The 13,112-nt window shown below is 48.1% G+C and overlaps 9 non-coding genes across 9 annotated transcripts; all 9 read left to right on the top strand.

Annotated features, from left to right (window-relative positions):
- Positions 1 to 96: 96 nt before the first annotated feature.
- On the top strand, positions 97 to 169 carry TRNAH-GUG (transfer RNA histidin (anticodon GUG)). The gene has a single exon. It is a non-coding gene; the product is annotated as a tRNA-His (tRNA).
- A 3,457-nt stretch (positions 170 to 3,626) lies between these two features.
- TRNAH-GUG (transfer RNA histidin (anticodon GUG)) lies at positions 3,627 to 3,699 on the top strand. Its single transcript has one exon. It is a non-coding gene; the product is annotated as a tRNA-His (tRNA).
- A 221-nt stretch (positions 3,700 to 3,920) lies between these two features.
- TRNAH-GUG (transfer RNA histidin (anticodon GUG)) lies at positions 3,921 to 3,993 on the top strand. The gene has a single exon. It is a non-coding gene; the product is annotated as a tRNA-His (tRNA).
- Positions 3,994 to 7,303: 3,310 nt separating this feature from the next.
- On the top strand, positions 7,304 to 7,376 carry TRNAH-GUG (transfer RNA histidin (anticodon GUG)). The gene has a single exon. It is a non-coding gene; the product is annotated as a tRNA-His (tRNA).
- A 221-nt stretch (positions 7,377 to 7,597) lies between these two features.
- TRNAH-GUG (transfer RNA histidin (anticodon GUG)) lies at positions 7,598 to 7,670 on the top strand. Its single transcript has one exon. It is a non-coding gene; the product is annotated as a tRNA-His (tRNA).
- Positions 7,671 to 8,777: 1,107 nt separating this feature from the next.
- On the top strand, positions 8,778 to 8,850 carry TRNAH-GUG (transfer RNA histidin (anticodon GUG)). Its single transcript has one exon. It is a non-coding gene; the product is annotated as a tRNA-His (tRNA).
- A 221-nt stretch (positions 8,851 to 9,071) lies between these two features.
- Positions 9,072 to 9,144, top strand: TRNAH-GUG (transfer RNA histidin (anticodon GUG)). The gene has a single exon. It is a non-coding gene; the product is annotated as a tRNA-His (tRNA).
- A 1,693-nt stretch (positions 9,145 to 10,837) lies between these two features.
- TRNAH-GUG (transfer RNA histidin (anticodon GUG)) lies at positions 10,838 to 10,910 on the top strand. The gene has a single exon. It is a non-coding gene; the product is annotated as a tRNA-His (tRNA).
- Positions 10,911 to 11,131: 221 nt separating this feature from the next.
- Positions 11,132 to 11,204, top strand: TRNAH-GUG (transfer RNA histidin (anticodon GUG)). Its single transcript has one exon. It is a non-coding gene; the product is annotated as a tRNA-His (tRNA).
- Positions 11,205 to 13,112: the final 1,908 nt, after the last annotated feature.

The raw sequence follows: 13,112 nt of genomic DNA, 5'->3' as shown, positions 1-13,112 counted from the left end.
GGTTCGAGCCCATCCGGGAGCGGTGTTGTGGGATCTCAAATGTAACGTAGAAAGCCAAAGTTTTTGCACAATAAATGACGACCATTTAATTTTTGGGCTTCCGTGGCGCAATGGTTAGCGCGTTCGGCTGTGAACCAATAGGTTGGTGGTTCGACCCCATCCGGGAGCGGTGTTGTGAGGTCTCAGATTTGACGTAAAAAGTCAAGGTTTTTACACAATACCTGACGAGCATTTAACTTTTGGGCTTCCGTCGCGCAATGGTTAGCGCGTTCGGCTGTTAACCAATAGGTGGGTGGTTCGAGCCCATCCGGGAGCGGTGTTGTGAGGTCTCAGATGTGACGTAAAAAGTCAAGGTTTTTACACAATACCTGACGAGCATTTAATTTTTGGGCTTCCGTGGCGCAATGGTTAGCGCGTTCAGCTGTTAATCGAAAGGTTGGTGGTTCGAGCCCACCCGGGAAAGGTGTTGTGGGGTCTCAAATGTAACGTAGAAAGCCAAAGTTTTTCCACAATACCTGACAACCATTTAATTTCTGAGCTTCCGTGGATCAATGGTTAGCGCGTTCGGCTGTTAACCAATAGGTTGGTGGTTCGAGCCCATCCGGGAGCGGTGTTGTGTGATCTCAAATGTAACGTAGAAAGCCAAAGTTTTTCCACAATACCTGACGACCATTTAATTTTTGGGCTTCCGTGGCGCAATAGTTAGCGCGTTCGGCTGTTAACCAATACGTTGGTGGTTCGACCCCATCCGGGAGCGGTGTTGTGAGGTCTCAGATGTGACGTAAAAAGTCAAGGTTTTTACATGATACCTGACGAGCATTTAACTTTTGGGCTTCCGTGGCGCAATGGTTAGCGCGTTCGGCTGTTATCCAATAGGTTGGTGGTTCGAACCCATCCGGGAGCGGTGTTGTGAGGTCTCAGATGTGACGTAAAAAGTCAAGGTTTTTACACAATACCTGACGAGCATTTAATTTTTGGGCTTCCGTGGCGCAATGGTTAGCGCGTTCAGCTGTTAATCGAAAGGTTGGTGGTTCGAGCCCACCCGGGAAAGGTGTTGTGGGGTCTCAAATGTAACGTAGAAAGCCAAAGTTTTTCCACAATACCTGACAACCATTTAATTTCTGAGCTTCCGTGGATCAATGGTTAGCGCGTTCGGCTGTTAACCAATAGGTTGGTGGTTCGAGCCCATCCGGGAGCGGTGTTGTGTGATCTCAAATGTAACGTAGAAAGCCAAAGTTTTTCCACAATACCTGACGACCATTTAATTTTTGGGCTTCCGTGGCGCAATAGTTAGCGCGTTCGGCTGTTAACCAATAGGTTGGTGGTTCGACCCCATCCGGGAGCGGTGTTGTGAGGTCTCAGATGTGACGTAAAAAGTTAAGGTTTTTACATAATACCTGATGAGCATTTAACTTTTGGGCTTCCGTGGCGCAATGGTTAGCGCGTTCGGCTGTTAACCAATAGGTTGCTGGTTCGAGCCCATCCGGGAGCGGTGTTGTGAGGTCTCAGATGTGACGTAAAAAGTCAAGGTTTTTACACAATACCTAACGAGCATTTAACTTTTGGGCTTCCGTGGCGCAATGGTTAGCGCGTTCGGCTGTTAACCAATAGGTTGGTGGTTCGAGCCCATCCGGGAGCGGTGTTGTGAGGTCTCAGATGTGACGTAAAAAGTCAAGGTTTTTACATAATACCTGACGAGCATTTAACTTTTGGGCTTCCGTGGCGCAATGGTTAGCGCGTTCGGTTGTTAACCAATAGGTTGGTGGTTCGAACCCATCCGGGAGCGGTGTTGTGAGGTCTCAGATGTGACGTAAAAAGTCAAGGTTTTTACACAATACCTGACGAGCATTTAATTTTTGGGATTCCGTGGCAAAATGGTTAGCGCGTTCAGCTGTTAATCGAAAGGTTGGTGGTTCGAGCCCAGCCGGGAAAGGTGTTGTGGGGTCTCAAATGCAACGTAGAAAGCCAAAGTTTTTCCACAACACCTGACAACCATTTAATTTCTGAGCTTCCGTGGCTCAATGGTTAGCGCGTTCGGCTGTTAACCAATAGGTTGGTGGTTCGAGCCAATCCGGGAGCGGTGTTGTGAGGTCTCAGATGTGACGTAAGAAGTCAAGGTTTTTACACAATACCTGACGAGTATTTAACTTTTGGGCTTCCGTGGCGCAATGGTTAGCGCGTTCGGCTGTTAACCAATAGGTTGGTGGTTCGAGCCCATCCGGGAGCGGTGTTGTGAGGTCTCAGATGTGACGTAAAAAGTCAAGTTTTTTGCACAATACCTGACGAGCATTTAGGTTTTGGGCTTCCGTGGCGCAATGGTTAGCGCGTTCGGCTGTTAAGCAATAGGTTGGTGGTTCGAGCCCATCCGGGAGCGGTGTTGTGAGGTCTCAGATGTGACGTAAAAAGTCAAGGTTTTTACACAATACCTGACGACCATTTAATTTTTGGGCTTCCGTGGCGCAATGGTTAGCACGTTCGGCTGTTAACCAATAGGTTGGTGGTTCGAGCCCATCCGGGAGCAGTGTTGTGAGGTCTCAGATGTGACGTAAGAAGTCAAGGTTTTTACATAATACCTGACGAGTATTTAACTTTTGGGCTTCCGTGGCGCAATGGTTAGCGCGTTCGGCTGTTAACCGAAAGGTTGGTGGTTCGAGCCCACCCGGGAGAGGTGTTTTAGGGTCTCAGATGTAACGTAAAAAGTCATAACTTTTCCACAATACCTGACAAACATTTAATTTCTGAGCTTCCGTGGCTCAATGGTTAGCGCGTTTGGCTGTTAACAAATAGGTTGGTGGTTCGAGCCAATCCAGGAGCGGTGTTGTGACGTCTCAGATGTGACGTAAAAAATCAAGGTTTTTCCACAATACCTGACAACGATTTAATTTCTGAGCTTCCGTGGCTCAATGGTTAGCGCGTTCGGCTGTTAACCAATAGGTTGGTGGTTCGAGCCCATCCGGGAGCGGTGTTGTTACGTCTCAGATGTAAAGTAAAATCAAGGTTTTTCCACAATACCTGACGAACATTTTATTTTTGGGCTTCCGTGGCGCAATGGTTAGCGCGCTCAACTGTTATACAAAAGGTTGAAGGTTCGAGCCCACCCGGGAGCGGTGTTGTGAGGTCTCAGATGTGACGTAAGAAGTCAAGGTTTTTCCACAATACCTGACGACCATTTAATATTTGGGCTTCCGTGGCGCAATGGTTAGCGCGTTCGGCTGTTAACCGACTGAAAGGTTGGTGGTTCGAGCCCATCTGGGAGCGGTGTTGTGAGGTCTCAGATGTAACGTAAAAAGTCAAGGTTTTTCCACAATACCTGACGACCATTTAATTTATGGGCTAGCGTGGCGCAATGGTTAGCGCGTTCAGCTGCTATTCAGAAGACTGTTTGTTTGAGCCCTCCCTGGAGCGGTGTTGTGACGTCTCAGACGTAACGTAAAATGTCAGAGTTTTTCCACAATGCCTGACGAACATTTAATTTTTGGGCTTCCGTGGCGCAATGGTTAGCGCGCTCAGCTGTTATTCAAAAGGTTGGTGGTTCGAGCCCACCCGAGAGAGGTGTTGTGGGGTCTCAGACGTAGCCTGAAAAGTCAAAACTTTTCCACAATACCTGACAACCTTTTAATTTCTTGGCTTCCGTGGCGCAATGGTTAGCGCGTTCGGCTGTGAACCAATAGGTTGGTGGTTCGAGCCCACCCGGGAGCGGTATTGTGTGATCTCAATTGTAACGTAGAAAGCCAAAGTTTTTCCACAATACCTGACGACCATTTAATTTTTGGGCTTCCGTGGCGCAATGGTTAGCACGTTCGGCTGTTAACCAATAGGTTGGTGGTTCGAGCCCATCCGGGAGCGGTGTTGTGGGATCTCAAATGTAACGTAGAAAGCCAAAGTTTTTGCACAATAAATGACGACCATTTAATTTTTGGGCTTCCGTGGCGCAATGGTTAGCGCGTTCGGCTGTGAACCAATAGGTTGGTGGTTCGACCCCATCCGGGAGCGGTGTTGTGAGGTCTCAGATTTGACGTAAAAAGTCAAGGTTTTTACACAATACCTGACGAGCATTTAACTTTTGGGCTTCCGTCGCGCAATGGTTAGCGCGTTCGGCTGTTAACCAATAGGTGGGTGGTTCGAGCCCATCCGGGAGCGGTGTTGTGAGGTCTCAGATGTGACGTAAAAAGTCAAGGTTTTTACACAATACCTGACGAGCATTTAATTTTTGGGCTTCCGTGGCGCAATGGTTAGCGCGTTCAGCTGTTAATCGAAAGGTTGGTGGTTCGAGCCCACCCGGGAAAGGTGTTGTGGGGTCTCAAATGTAACGTAGAAAGCCAAAGTTTTTCCACAATACCTGACAACCATTTAATTTCTGAGCTTCCGTGGATCAATGGTTAGCGCGTTCGGCTGTTAACCAATAGGTTGGTGGTTCGAGCCCATCCGGGAGCGGTGTTGTGTGATCTCAAATGTAACGTAGAAAGCCAAAGTTTTTCCACAATACCTGACGACCATTTAATTTTTGGGCTTCCGTGGCGCAATAGTTAGCGCGTTCGGCTGTTAACCAATACGTTGGTGGTTCGACCCCATCCGGGAGCGGTGTTGTGAGGTCTCAGATGTGACGTAAAAAGTCAAGGTTTTTACATGATACCTGACGAGCATTTAACTTTTGGGCTTCCGTGGCGCAATGGTTAGCGCGTTCGGCTGTTATCCAATAGGTTGGTGGTTCGAACCCATCCGGGAGCGGTGTTGTGAGGTCTCAGATGTGACGTAAAAAGTCAAGGTTTTTACACAATACCTGACGAGCATTTAATTTTTGGGCTTCCGTGGCGCAATGGTTAGCGCGTTCAGCTGTTAATCGAAAGGTTGGTGGTTCGAGCCCACCCGGGAAAGGTGTTGTGGGGTCTCAAATGTAACGTAGAAAGCCAAAGTTTTTCCACAATACCTGACAACCATTTAATTTCTGAGCTTCCGTGGATCAATGGTTAGCGCGTTCGGCTGTTAACCAATAGGTTGGTGGTTCGAGCCCATCCGGGAGCGGTGTTGTGTGATCTCAAATGTAACGTAGAAAGCCAAAGTTTTTCCACAATACCTGACGACCATTTAATTTTTGGGCTTCCGTGGCGCAATAGTTAGCGCGTTCGGCTGTTAACCAATAGGTTGGTGGTTCGACCCCATCCGGGAGCGGTGTTGTGAGGTCTCAGATGTGACGTAAAAAGTTAAGGTTTTTACATAATACCTGATGAGCATTTAACTTTTGGGCTTCCGTGGCCCAATGGTTAGCGCGTTCGGCTGTTAACCAATAGGTTGCTGGTTCGAGCCCATCCGGGAGCGGTGTTGTGAGGTCTCAGATGTGACGTAAAAAGTCAAGGTTTTTACACAATACCTAACGAGCATTTAACTTTTGGGCTTCCGTGGCGCAATGGTTAGCGCGTTCGGCTGTTAACCAATAGGTTGGTGGTTCGAGCCCATCCGGGAGCGGTGTTGTGAGGTCTCAGATGTGACGTAAAAAGTCAAGGTTTTTACATAATACCTGACGAGCATTTAACTTTTGGGCTTCCGTGGCGCAATGGTTAGCGCGTTCGGTTGTTAACCAATAGGTTGGTGGTTCGAACCCATCCGGGAGCGGTGTTGTGAGGTCTCAGATGTGACGTAAAAAGTCAAGGTTTTTACACAATACCTGACGAGCATTTAATTTTTGGGATTCCGTGGCAAAATGGTTAGCGCGTTCAGCTGTTAATCGAAAGGTTGGTGGTTCGAGCCCAGCCGGGAAAGGTGTTGTGGGGTCTCAAATGCAACGTAGAAAGCCAAAGTTTTTCCACAACACCTGACAACCATTTAATTTCTGAGCTTCCGTGGCTCAATGGTTAGCGCGTTCGGCTGTTAACCAATAGGTTGGTGGTTCGAGCCCATCCGGGAGCGGTGTTGTGAGGTCTCAGATGTGACGTAAGAAGTCAAGGTTTTTACACAATACCTGACGAGTATTTAACTTTTGGGCTTCCGTGGCGCAATGGTTAGCGCGTTCGGCTGTTAACCAATAGGTTGGTGGTTCGAGCCCATCCGGGAGCGGTGTTGTGAGGTCTCAGATGTGACGTAAAAAGTCAAGTTTTTTGCACAATACCTGACGAGCATTTAGGTTTTGGGCTTCCGTGGCGCAATGGTTAGCGCGTTCGGCTGTTAAGCAATAGGTTGGTGGTTCGAGCCCATCCGGGAGCGGTGTTGTGAGGTCTCAGATGTGACGTAAAAAGTCAAGGTTTTTACACAATACCTGACGACCATTTAATTTTTGGGCTTCCGTGGCGCAATGGTTAGCGCGTTCGGCTGTTAACCGAAAGGTTGGTGGTTCGAGCCCACCCGGGAGAGGTGTTTTAGGGTCTCAGATGTAACGTAAAAAGTCATAACTTTTCCACAATACCTGACAAACATTTAATTTCTGAGCTTCCGTGGCTCAATGGTTAGCGCGTTTGGCTGTTAACAAATAGGTTGGTGGTTCGAGCCAATCCAGGAGCGGTGTTGTGACGTCTCAGATGTGACGTAAAAAATCAAGGTTTTTCCACAATACCTGACAACGATTTAATTTCTGAGCTTCCGTGGCTCAATGGTTAGCGCGTTCGGCTGTTAACCAATAGGTTGGTGGTTCGAGCCCATCCGGGAGCGGTGTTGTTACGTCTCAGATGTGAAGTAAAATCAAGGTTTTTCCACAATACCTGACGAACATTTTATTTTTGGGCTTCCGTGGCGCAATGGTTAGCGCGCTCAACTGTTATACAAAAGGTTGAAGGTTCGAGCCCACCCGGGAGCGGTGTTGTGAGGTCTCAGATGTGACGTAAGAAGTCAAGGTTTTTCCACAATACCTGACGACCATTTAATATTTGGGCTTCCGTGGCGCAATGGTTAGCGCGTTCGGCTGTTAACCGACTGAAAGGTTGGTGGTTCGAGCCCATCTGGGAGCGGTGTTGTGAGGTCTCAGATGTAACGTAAAAAGTCAAGGTTTTTCCACAATACCTGACGACCATTTAATTTATGGGCTAGCGTGGCGCAATGGTTAGCGCGTTCAGCTGCTATTCAGAAGACTGTTTGTTTGAGCCCTCCCTGGAGCGGTGTTGTGACGTCTCAGACGTAACGTAAAATGTCAGAGTTTTTCCACAATGCCTGACGAACATTTAATTTTTGGGCTTCCGTGGCGCAATGGTTAGCGCGCTCAGCTGTTATTCAAAAGGTTGGTGGTTCGAGCCCACCCGAGAGAGGTGTTGTGGGGTCTCAGACGTAGCGTGAAAAGTCAAAACTTTTCCACAATACCTGACAACCTTTTAATTTCTTGGCTTCCGTGGCGCAATGGTTAGCGCGTTCGGCTGTGAACCAATAGGTTGGTGGTTCGAGCCCACCCGGGAGCGGTATTGTGTGATCTCAATTGTAACGTAGAAAGCCAAAGTTTTTCCACAATACCTGACGACCATTTAATTTTTGGGCTTCCGTGGCGCAATGGTTAGCACGTTCGGCTGTTAACCAATAGGTTGGTGGTTCGAGCCCATCCGGGAGCGGTGTTGTGGGATCTCAAATGTAACGTAGAAAGCCAAAGTTTTTGCACAATAAATGACGACCATTTAATTTTTGGGCTTCCGTGGCGCAATGGTTAGCGCGTTCGGCTGTGAACCAATAGGTTGGTGGTTCGACCCCATCCGGGAGCGGTGTTGTGAGGTCTCAGATTTGACGTAAAAAGTCAAGGTTTTTACACAATACCTGACGAGCATTTAACTTTTGGGCTTCCGTCGCGCAATGGTTAGCGCGTTCGGCTGTTAACCAATAGGTGGGTGGTTCGAGCCCATCCGGGAGCGGTGTTGTGAGTTCTCAGATGTGACGTAAAAAGTCAAGGTTTTTACACAATACCTGACGAGCATTTAATTTTTGGGCTTCCGTGGCGCAATGGTTAGCGCGTTCAGCCGTTAATCGAAAGGTTGGTGGTTCGAGCCCACCCGGGAAAGGTGTTGTGGGGTCTCAAATGTAACGTAGAAAGCCAAAGTTTTTCCACAATACCTGACAACCATTTAATTTCTGAGCTTCCGTGGATCAATGGTTAGCGCGTTCGGCTGTTAACCAATAGGTTGGTGGTTCGAGCCCATCCGGGAGCGGTGTTGTGTGATCTCAAATGTAACGTAAAAAGTCAAGTTTTTTGCACAATACCTGACGAGCATTTAGGTTTTGGGCTTCCGTGGCGCAATGGTTAGCGCGTTCGGCTGTTAAGCAATAGGTTGGTGGTTCGAGCCCACCCGGGAGCGGTGTTGTGAGGTCTCAGATGTGACGTAAGAAGTCAAGGTTTTTCCACAATACCTGACGACCATTTAATATTTGGGCTTCCGTGGCGCAATGGTTAGCGCGTTCGGCTGTTAACCGACTGAAAGGTTGGTGGTTCGAGCCCATCTGGGAGCGGTGTTGTGAGGTCTCAGATGTAACGTAAAAAGTCAAGGTTTTTCCACAATACCTGACGACCATTTAATTTATGGGCTAGCGTGGCGCAATGGTTAGCGCGTTCAGCTGCTATTCAGAAGACTGTTTGTTTGAGCCCTCCCTGGAGCGGTGTTGTGACGTCTCAGACGTAACGTAAAATGTCAGAGTTTTTCCACAATGCCTGACGAACATTTAATTTTTGGGCTTCCGTGGCGCAATGGTTAGCGCGCTCAGCTGTTATTCAAAAGGTTGGTGGTTCGAGCCCACCCGAGAGAGGTGTTGTGGGGTCTCAGACGTAGCGTGAAAAGTCAAAACTTTTCCACAATACCTGACAACCTTTTAATTTCTTGGCTTCCGTGGCGCAATGGTTAGCGCGTTCGGCTGTGAACCAATAGGTTGGTGGTTCGAGCCCACCCGGGAGCGGTATTGTGTGATCTCAATTGTAACGTAGAAAGCCAAAGTTTTTCCACAATACCTGACGACCATTTAATTTTTGGGCTTCCGTGGCGCAATGGTTAGCACGTTCGGCTGTTAACCAATAGGTTGGTGGTTCGAGCCCATCCGGGAGCGGTGTTGTGGGATCTCAAATGTAACGTAGAAAGCCAAAGTTTTTGCACAATAAATGACGACCATTTAATTTTTGGGCTTCCGTGGCGCAATGGTTAGCGCGTTCGGCTGTGAACCAATAGGTTGGTGGTTCGACCCCATCCGGGAGCGGTGTTGTGAGGTCTCAGATTTGACGTAAAAAGTCAAGGTTTTTACACAATACCTGACGAGCATTTAACTTTTGGGCTTCCGTCGCGCAATGGTTAGCGCGTTCGGCTGTTAATCGAAAGGTTGGTGGTTCGAGCCCACCCGGGAAAGGTGTTGTGGGGTCTCAAATGTAACGTAGAAAGCCAAAGTTTTTCCACAATACCTGACAACCATTTAATTTCTGAGCTTCCGTGGATCAATGGTTAGCGCGTTCGGCTGTTAACCAATAGGTTGGTGGTTCGAGCCCATCCGGGAGCGGTGTTGTGTGATCTCAAATGTAACGTAAAAAGTCAAGTTTTTTGCACAATACCTGACGAGCATTTAGGTTTTGGGCTTCCGTGGCGCAATGGTTAGCGCGTTCGGCTGTTAAGCAATAGGTTGGTGGTTCGAGCCCATCCGGGAGCGGTGTTGTGAGGTCTCAGATGTGACGTAAAAAGTCAAGGTTTTTACACAATACCTGACGACCATTTAATTTTTGGGCTTCCGTGGCGCAATGGTTAGCACGTTCGGCTGTTAACCAATAGGTTGGTGGTTCGAGCCCATCCGGGAGCAGTGTTGTGAGGTCTCAGATGTGACGTAAGAAGTCAAGGTTTTTACATAATACCTGACGAGTATTTAACTTTTGGGCTTCCGTGGCGCAATGGTTAGCGCGTTCGGCTGTTAACCGAAAGGTTGGTGGTTCGAGCCCACCCGGGAGAGGTGTTTTAGGGTCTCAGATGTAACGTAAAAAGTCATAACTTTTCCACAATACCTGACAAACATTTAATTTCTGAGCTTCCGTGGCTCAATGGTTAGCGCGTTTGGCTGTTAACAAATAGGTTGGTGGTTCGAGCCAATCCAGGAGCGGTGTTGTGACGTCTCAGATGTGACGTAAAAAATCAAGGTTTTTCCACAATACCTGACAACGATTTAATTTCTGAGCTTCCGTGGCTCAATGGTTAGCGCGTTCGGCTGTTAACCAATAGGTTGGTGGTTCGAGCCCATCCGGGAGCGGTGTTGTTACGTCTCAGATGTGAAGTAAAATCAAGGTTTTTCCACAATACCTGACGAACATTTTATTTTTGGGCTTCTGTGGCGCAATGGTTAGCGCGCTCAACTGTTATACAAAAGGTTGAAGGTTCGAGCCCACCCGGGAGCGGTGTTGTGAGGTCTCAGATGTGACGTAAGAAGTCAAGGTTTTTCCACAATACCTGACGACCATTTAATATTTGGGCTTCCGTGGCGCAATGGTTAGCGCGTTCGGCTGTTAACCGACTGAAAGGTTGGTGGTTCGAGCCCATCTGGGAGCGGTGTTGTGAGGTCTCAGATGTAACGTAAAAAGTCAAGGTTTTTCCACAATACCTGACGACCATTTAATTTATGGGCTAGCGTGGCGCAATGGTTAGCGCGTTCAGCTGCTATTCAGAAGACTGTTTGTTTGAGCCCTCCCTGGAGCGGTGTTGTGACGTCTCAGACGTAACGTAAAATGTCAGAGTTTTTCCACAATGCCTGACGAACATTTAATTTTTGGGCTTCCGTGGCGCAATGGTTAGCGCGCTCAGCTGTTATTCAAAAGGTTGGTGGTTCGAGCCCACCCGAGAGAGGTGTTGTGGGGTCTCAGACGTAGCGTGAAAAGTCAAAACTTTTCCACAATACCTGACAACCTTTTAATTTCTTGGCTTCCGTGGCGCAATGGTTAGCGCGTTCGGCTGTGAACCAATAGGTTGGTGGTTCGAGCCCACCCGGGAGCGGTATTGTGTGATCTCAATTGTAACGTAGAAAGCCAAAGTTTTTCCACAATACCTGACGACCATTTAATTTTTGGGCTTCCGTGGCGCAATGGTTAGCACGTTCGGCTGTTAACCAATAGGTTGGTGGTTCGAGCCCATCCGGGAGCGGTGTTGTGGGATCTCAAATGTAACGTAGAAAGCCAAAGTTTTTGCACAATAAATGACGACCATTTAATTTTTGGGCTTCCGTGGCGCAATGGTTAGCGCGTTCGGCTGTGAACCAATAGGTTGGTGGTTCGACCCCATCCGGGAGCGGTGTTGTGAGGTCTCAGATTTGACGTAAAAAGTCAAGGTTTTTACACAATACCTGACGAGCATTTAACTTTTGGGCTTCCGTCGCGCAATGGTTAGCGCGTTCGGCTGTTAACCAATAGGTGGGTGGTTCGAGCCCATCCGGGAGCGGTGTTGTGAGGTCTCAGATGTGACGTAAAAAGTCAAGGTTTTTACACAATACCTGACGAGCATTTAATTTTTGGGCTTCCGTGGCGCAATGGTTAGCGCGTTCAGCTGTTAATCGAAAGGTTGGTGGTTCGAGCCCACCCGGGAAAGGTGTTGTGGGGTCTCAAATGTAACGTAGAAAGCCAAAGTTTTTCCACAATACCTGACAACCATTTAATTTCTGAGCTTCCGTGGATCAATGGTTAGCGCGTTCGGCTGTTAACCAATAGGTTGGTGGTTCGAGCCCATCCGGGAGCGGTGTTGTGTGATCTCAAATGTAACGTAGAAAGCCAAAGTTTTTCCACAATACCTGACGACCATTTAATTTTTGGGCTTCCGTGGCGCAATAGTTAGCGCGTTCGGCTGTTAACCAATACGTTGGTGGTTCGACCCCATCCGGGAGCGGTGTTGTGAGGTCTCAGATGTGACGTAAAAAGTCAAGGTTTTTACATGATACCTGACGAGCATTTAACTTTTGGGCTTCCGTGGCGCAATGGTTAGCGCGTTCGGCTGTTATCCAATAGGTTGGTGGTTCGAACCCATCCGGGAGCGGTGTTGTGAGGTCTCAGATGTGACGTAAAAAGTCAAGGTTTTTACACAATACCTGACGAGCATTTAATTTTTGGGCTTCCGTGGCGCAATGGTTAGCGCGTTCAGCTGTTAATCGAAAGGTTGGTGGTTCGAGCCCACCCGGGAAAGGTGTTGTGGGGTCTCAAATGTAACGTAGAAAGCCAAAGTTTTTCCACAATACCTGACAACCATTTAATTTCTGAGCTTCCGTGGATCAATGGTTAGCGCGTTCGGCTGTTAACCAATAGGTTGGTGGTTCGAGCCCATCCGGGAGCGGTGTTGTGTGATCTCAAATGTAACGTAGAAAGCCAAAGTTTTTCCACAATACCTGACGACCATTTAATTTTTGGGCTTCCGTGGCGCAATAGTTAGCGCGTTCGGCTGTTAACCAATAGGTTGGTGGTTCGACCCCATCCGGGAGCGGTGTTGTGAGGTCTCAGATGTGACGTAAAAAGTTAAGGTTTTTACATAATACCTGATGAGCATTTAACTTTTGGGCTTCCGTGGCGCAATGGTTAGCGCGTTCGGCTGTTAACCAATAGGTTGCTGGTTCGAGCCCATCCGGGAGCGGTGTTGTGAGGTCTCAGATGTGACGTAAAAAGTCAAGGTTTTTACACAATACCTAACGAGCATTTAACTTTTGGGCTTCCGTGGCGCAATGGTTAGCGCGTTCGGCTGTTAACCAATAGGTTGGTGGTTCGAGCCCATCCGGGAGCGGTGTTGTGAGGTCTCAGATGTGACGTAAAAAGTCAAGGTTTTTACACAATACCTGACGAGCATTTAACTTTTGTGCTTCCGTGGCGCAATGGTTAGCGCGTTTGGCTGTTAACCAATAGGTTGGTGGTTCGAGCCCATCCGGGAGCGGTGTTGTGAGGTCTCAGATGTGACGTAAAAAGTCAAGGTTTTTACACAATACCTGACGAGCATTTAATTTTTGGGATTCCGTGGCAAAATGGTTAGCGCGTTCGGCTGTTAACCGACTGAAAGGTTGGTGGTTCGAGCCCATCTGGGAGCGGTGTTGTGAGGTCTCAGATGTAACGTAAAAAGTCAAGGTTTTTCCACAATACCTGACGAGCATTTAACTTTTGGGCTTCCGTGGCGCAATGGTTAGCGCGTTCGGCTGTTAACCAATAGGTTGGTGGTTCGAACCCATCC

The sequence above is a fragment of the Phalangium opilio genome, unplaced genomic scaffold (assembly GCF_054372755.1).
Source record: "Phalangium opilio isolate 3A_F unplaced genomic scaffold, DU_Popi_V2 ptg000082l_1, whole genome shotgun sequence".
In the NCBI taxonomy this organism is placed as follows: Eukaryota; Metazoa; Arthropoda; class Arachnida; order Opiliones; family Phalangiidae; genus Phalangium; species Phalangium opilio.
Note: the sequence above shows the minus strand (reverse complement) of the source record. Positions and strands in the feature narration are given on the sequence as shown.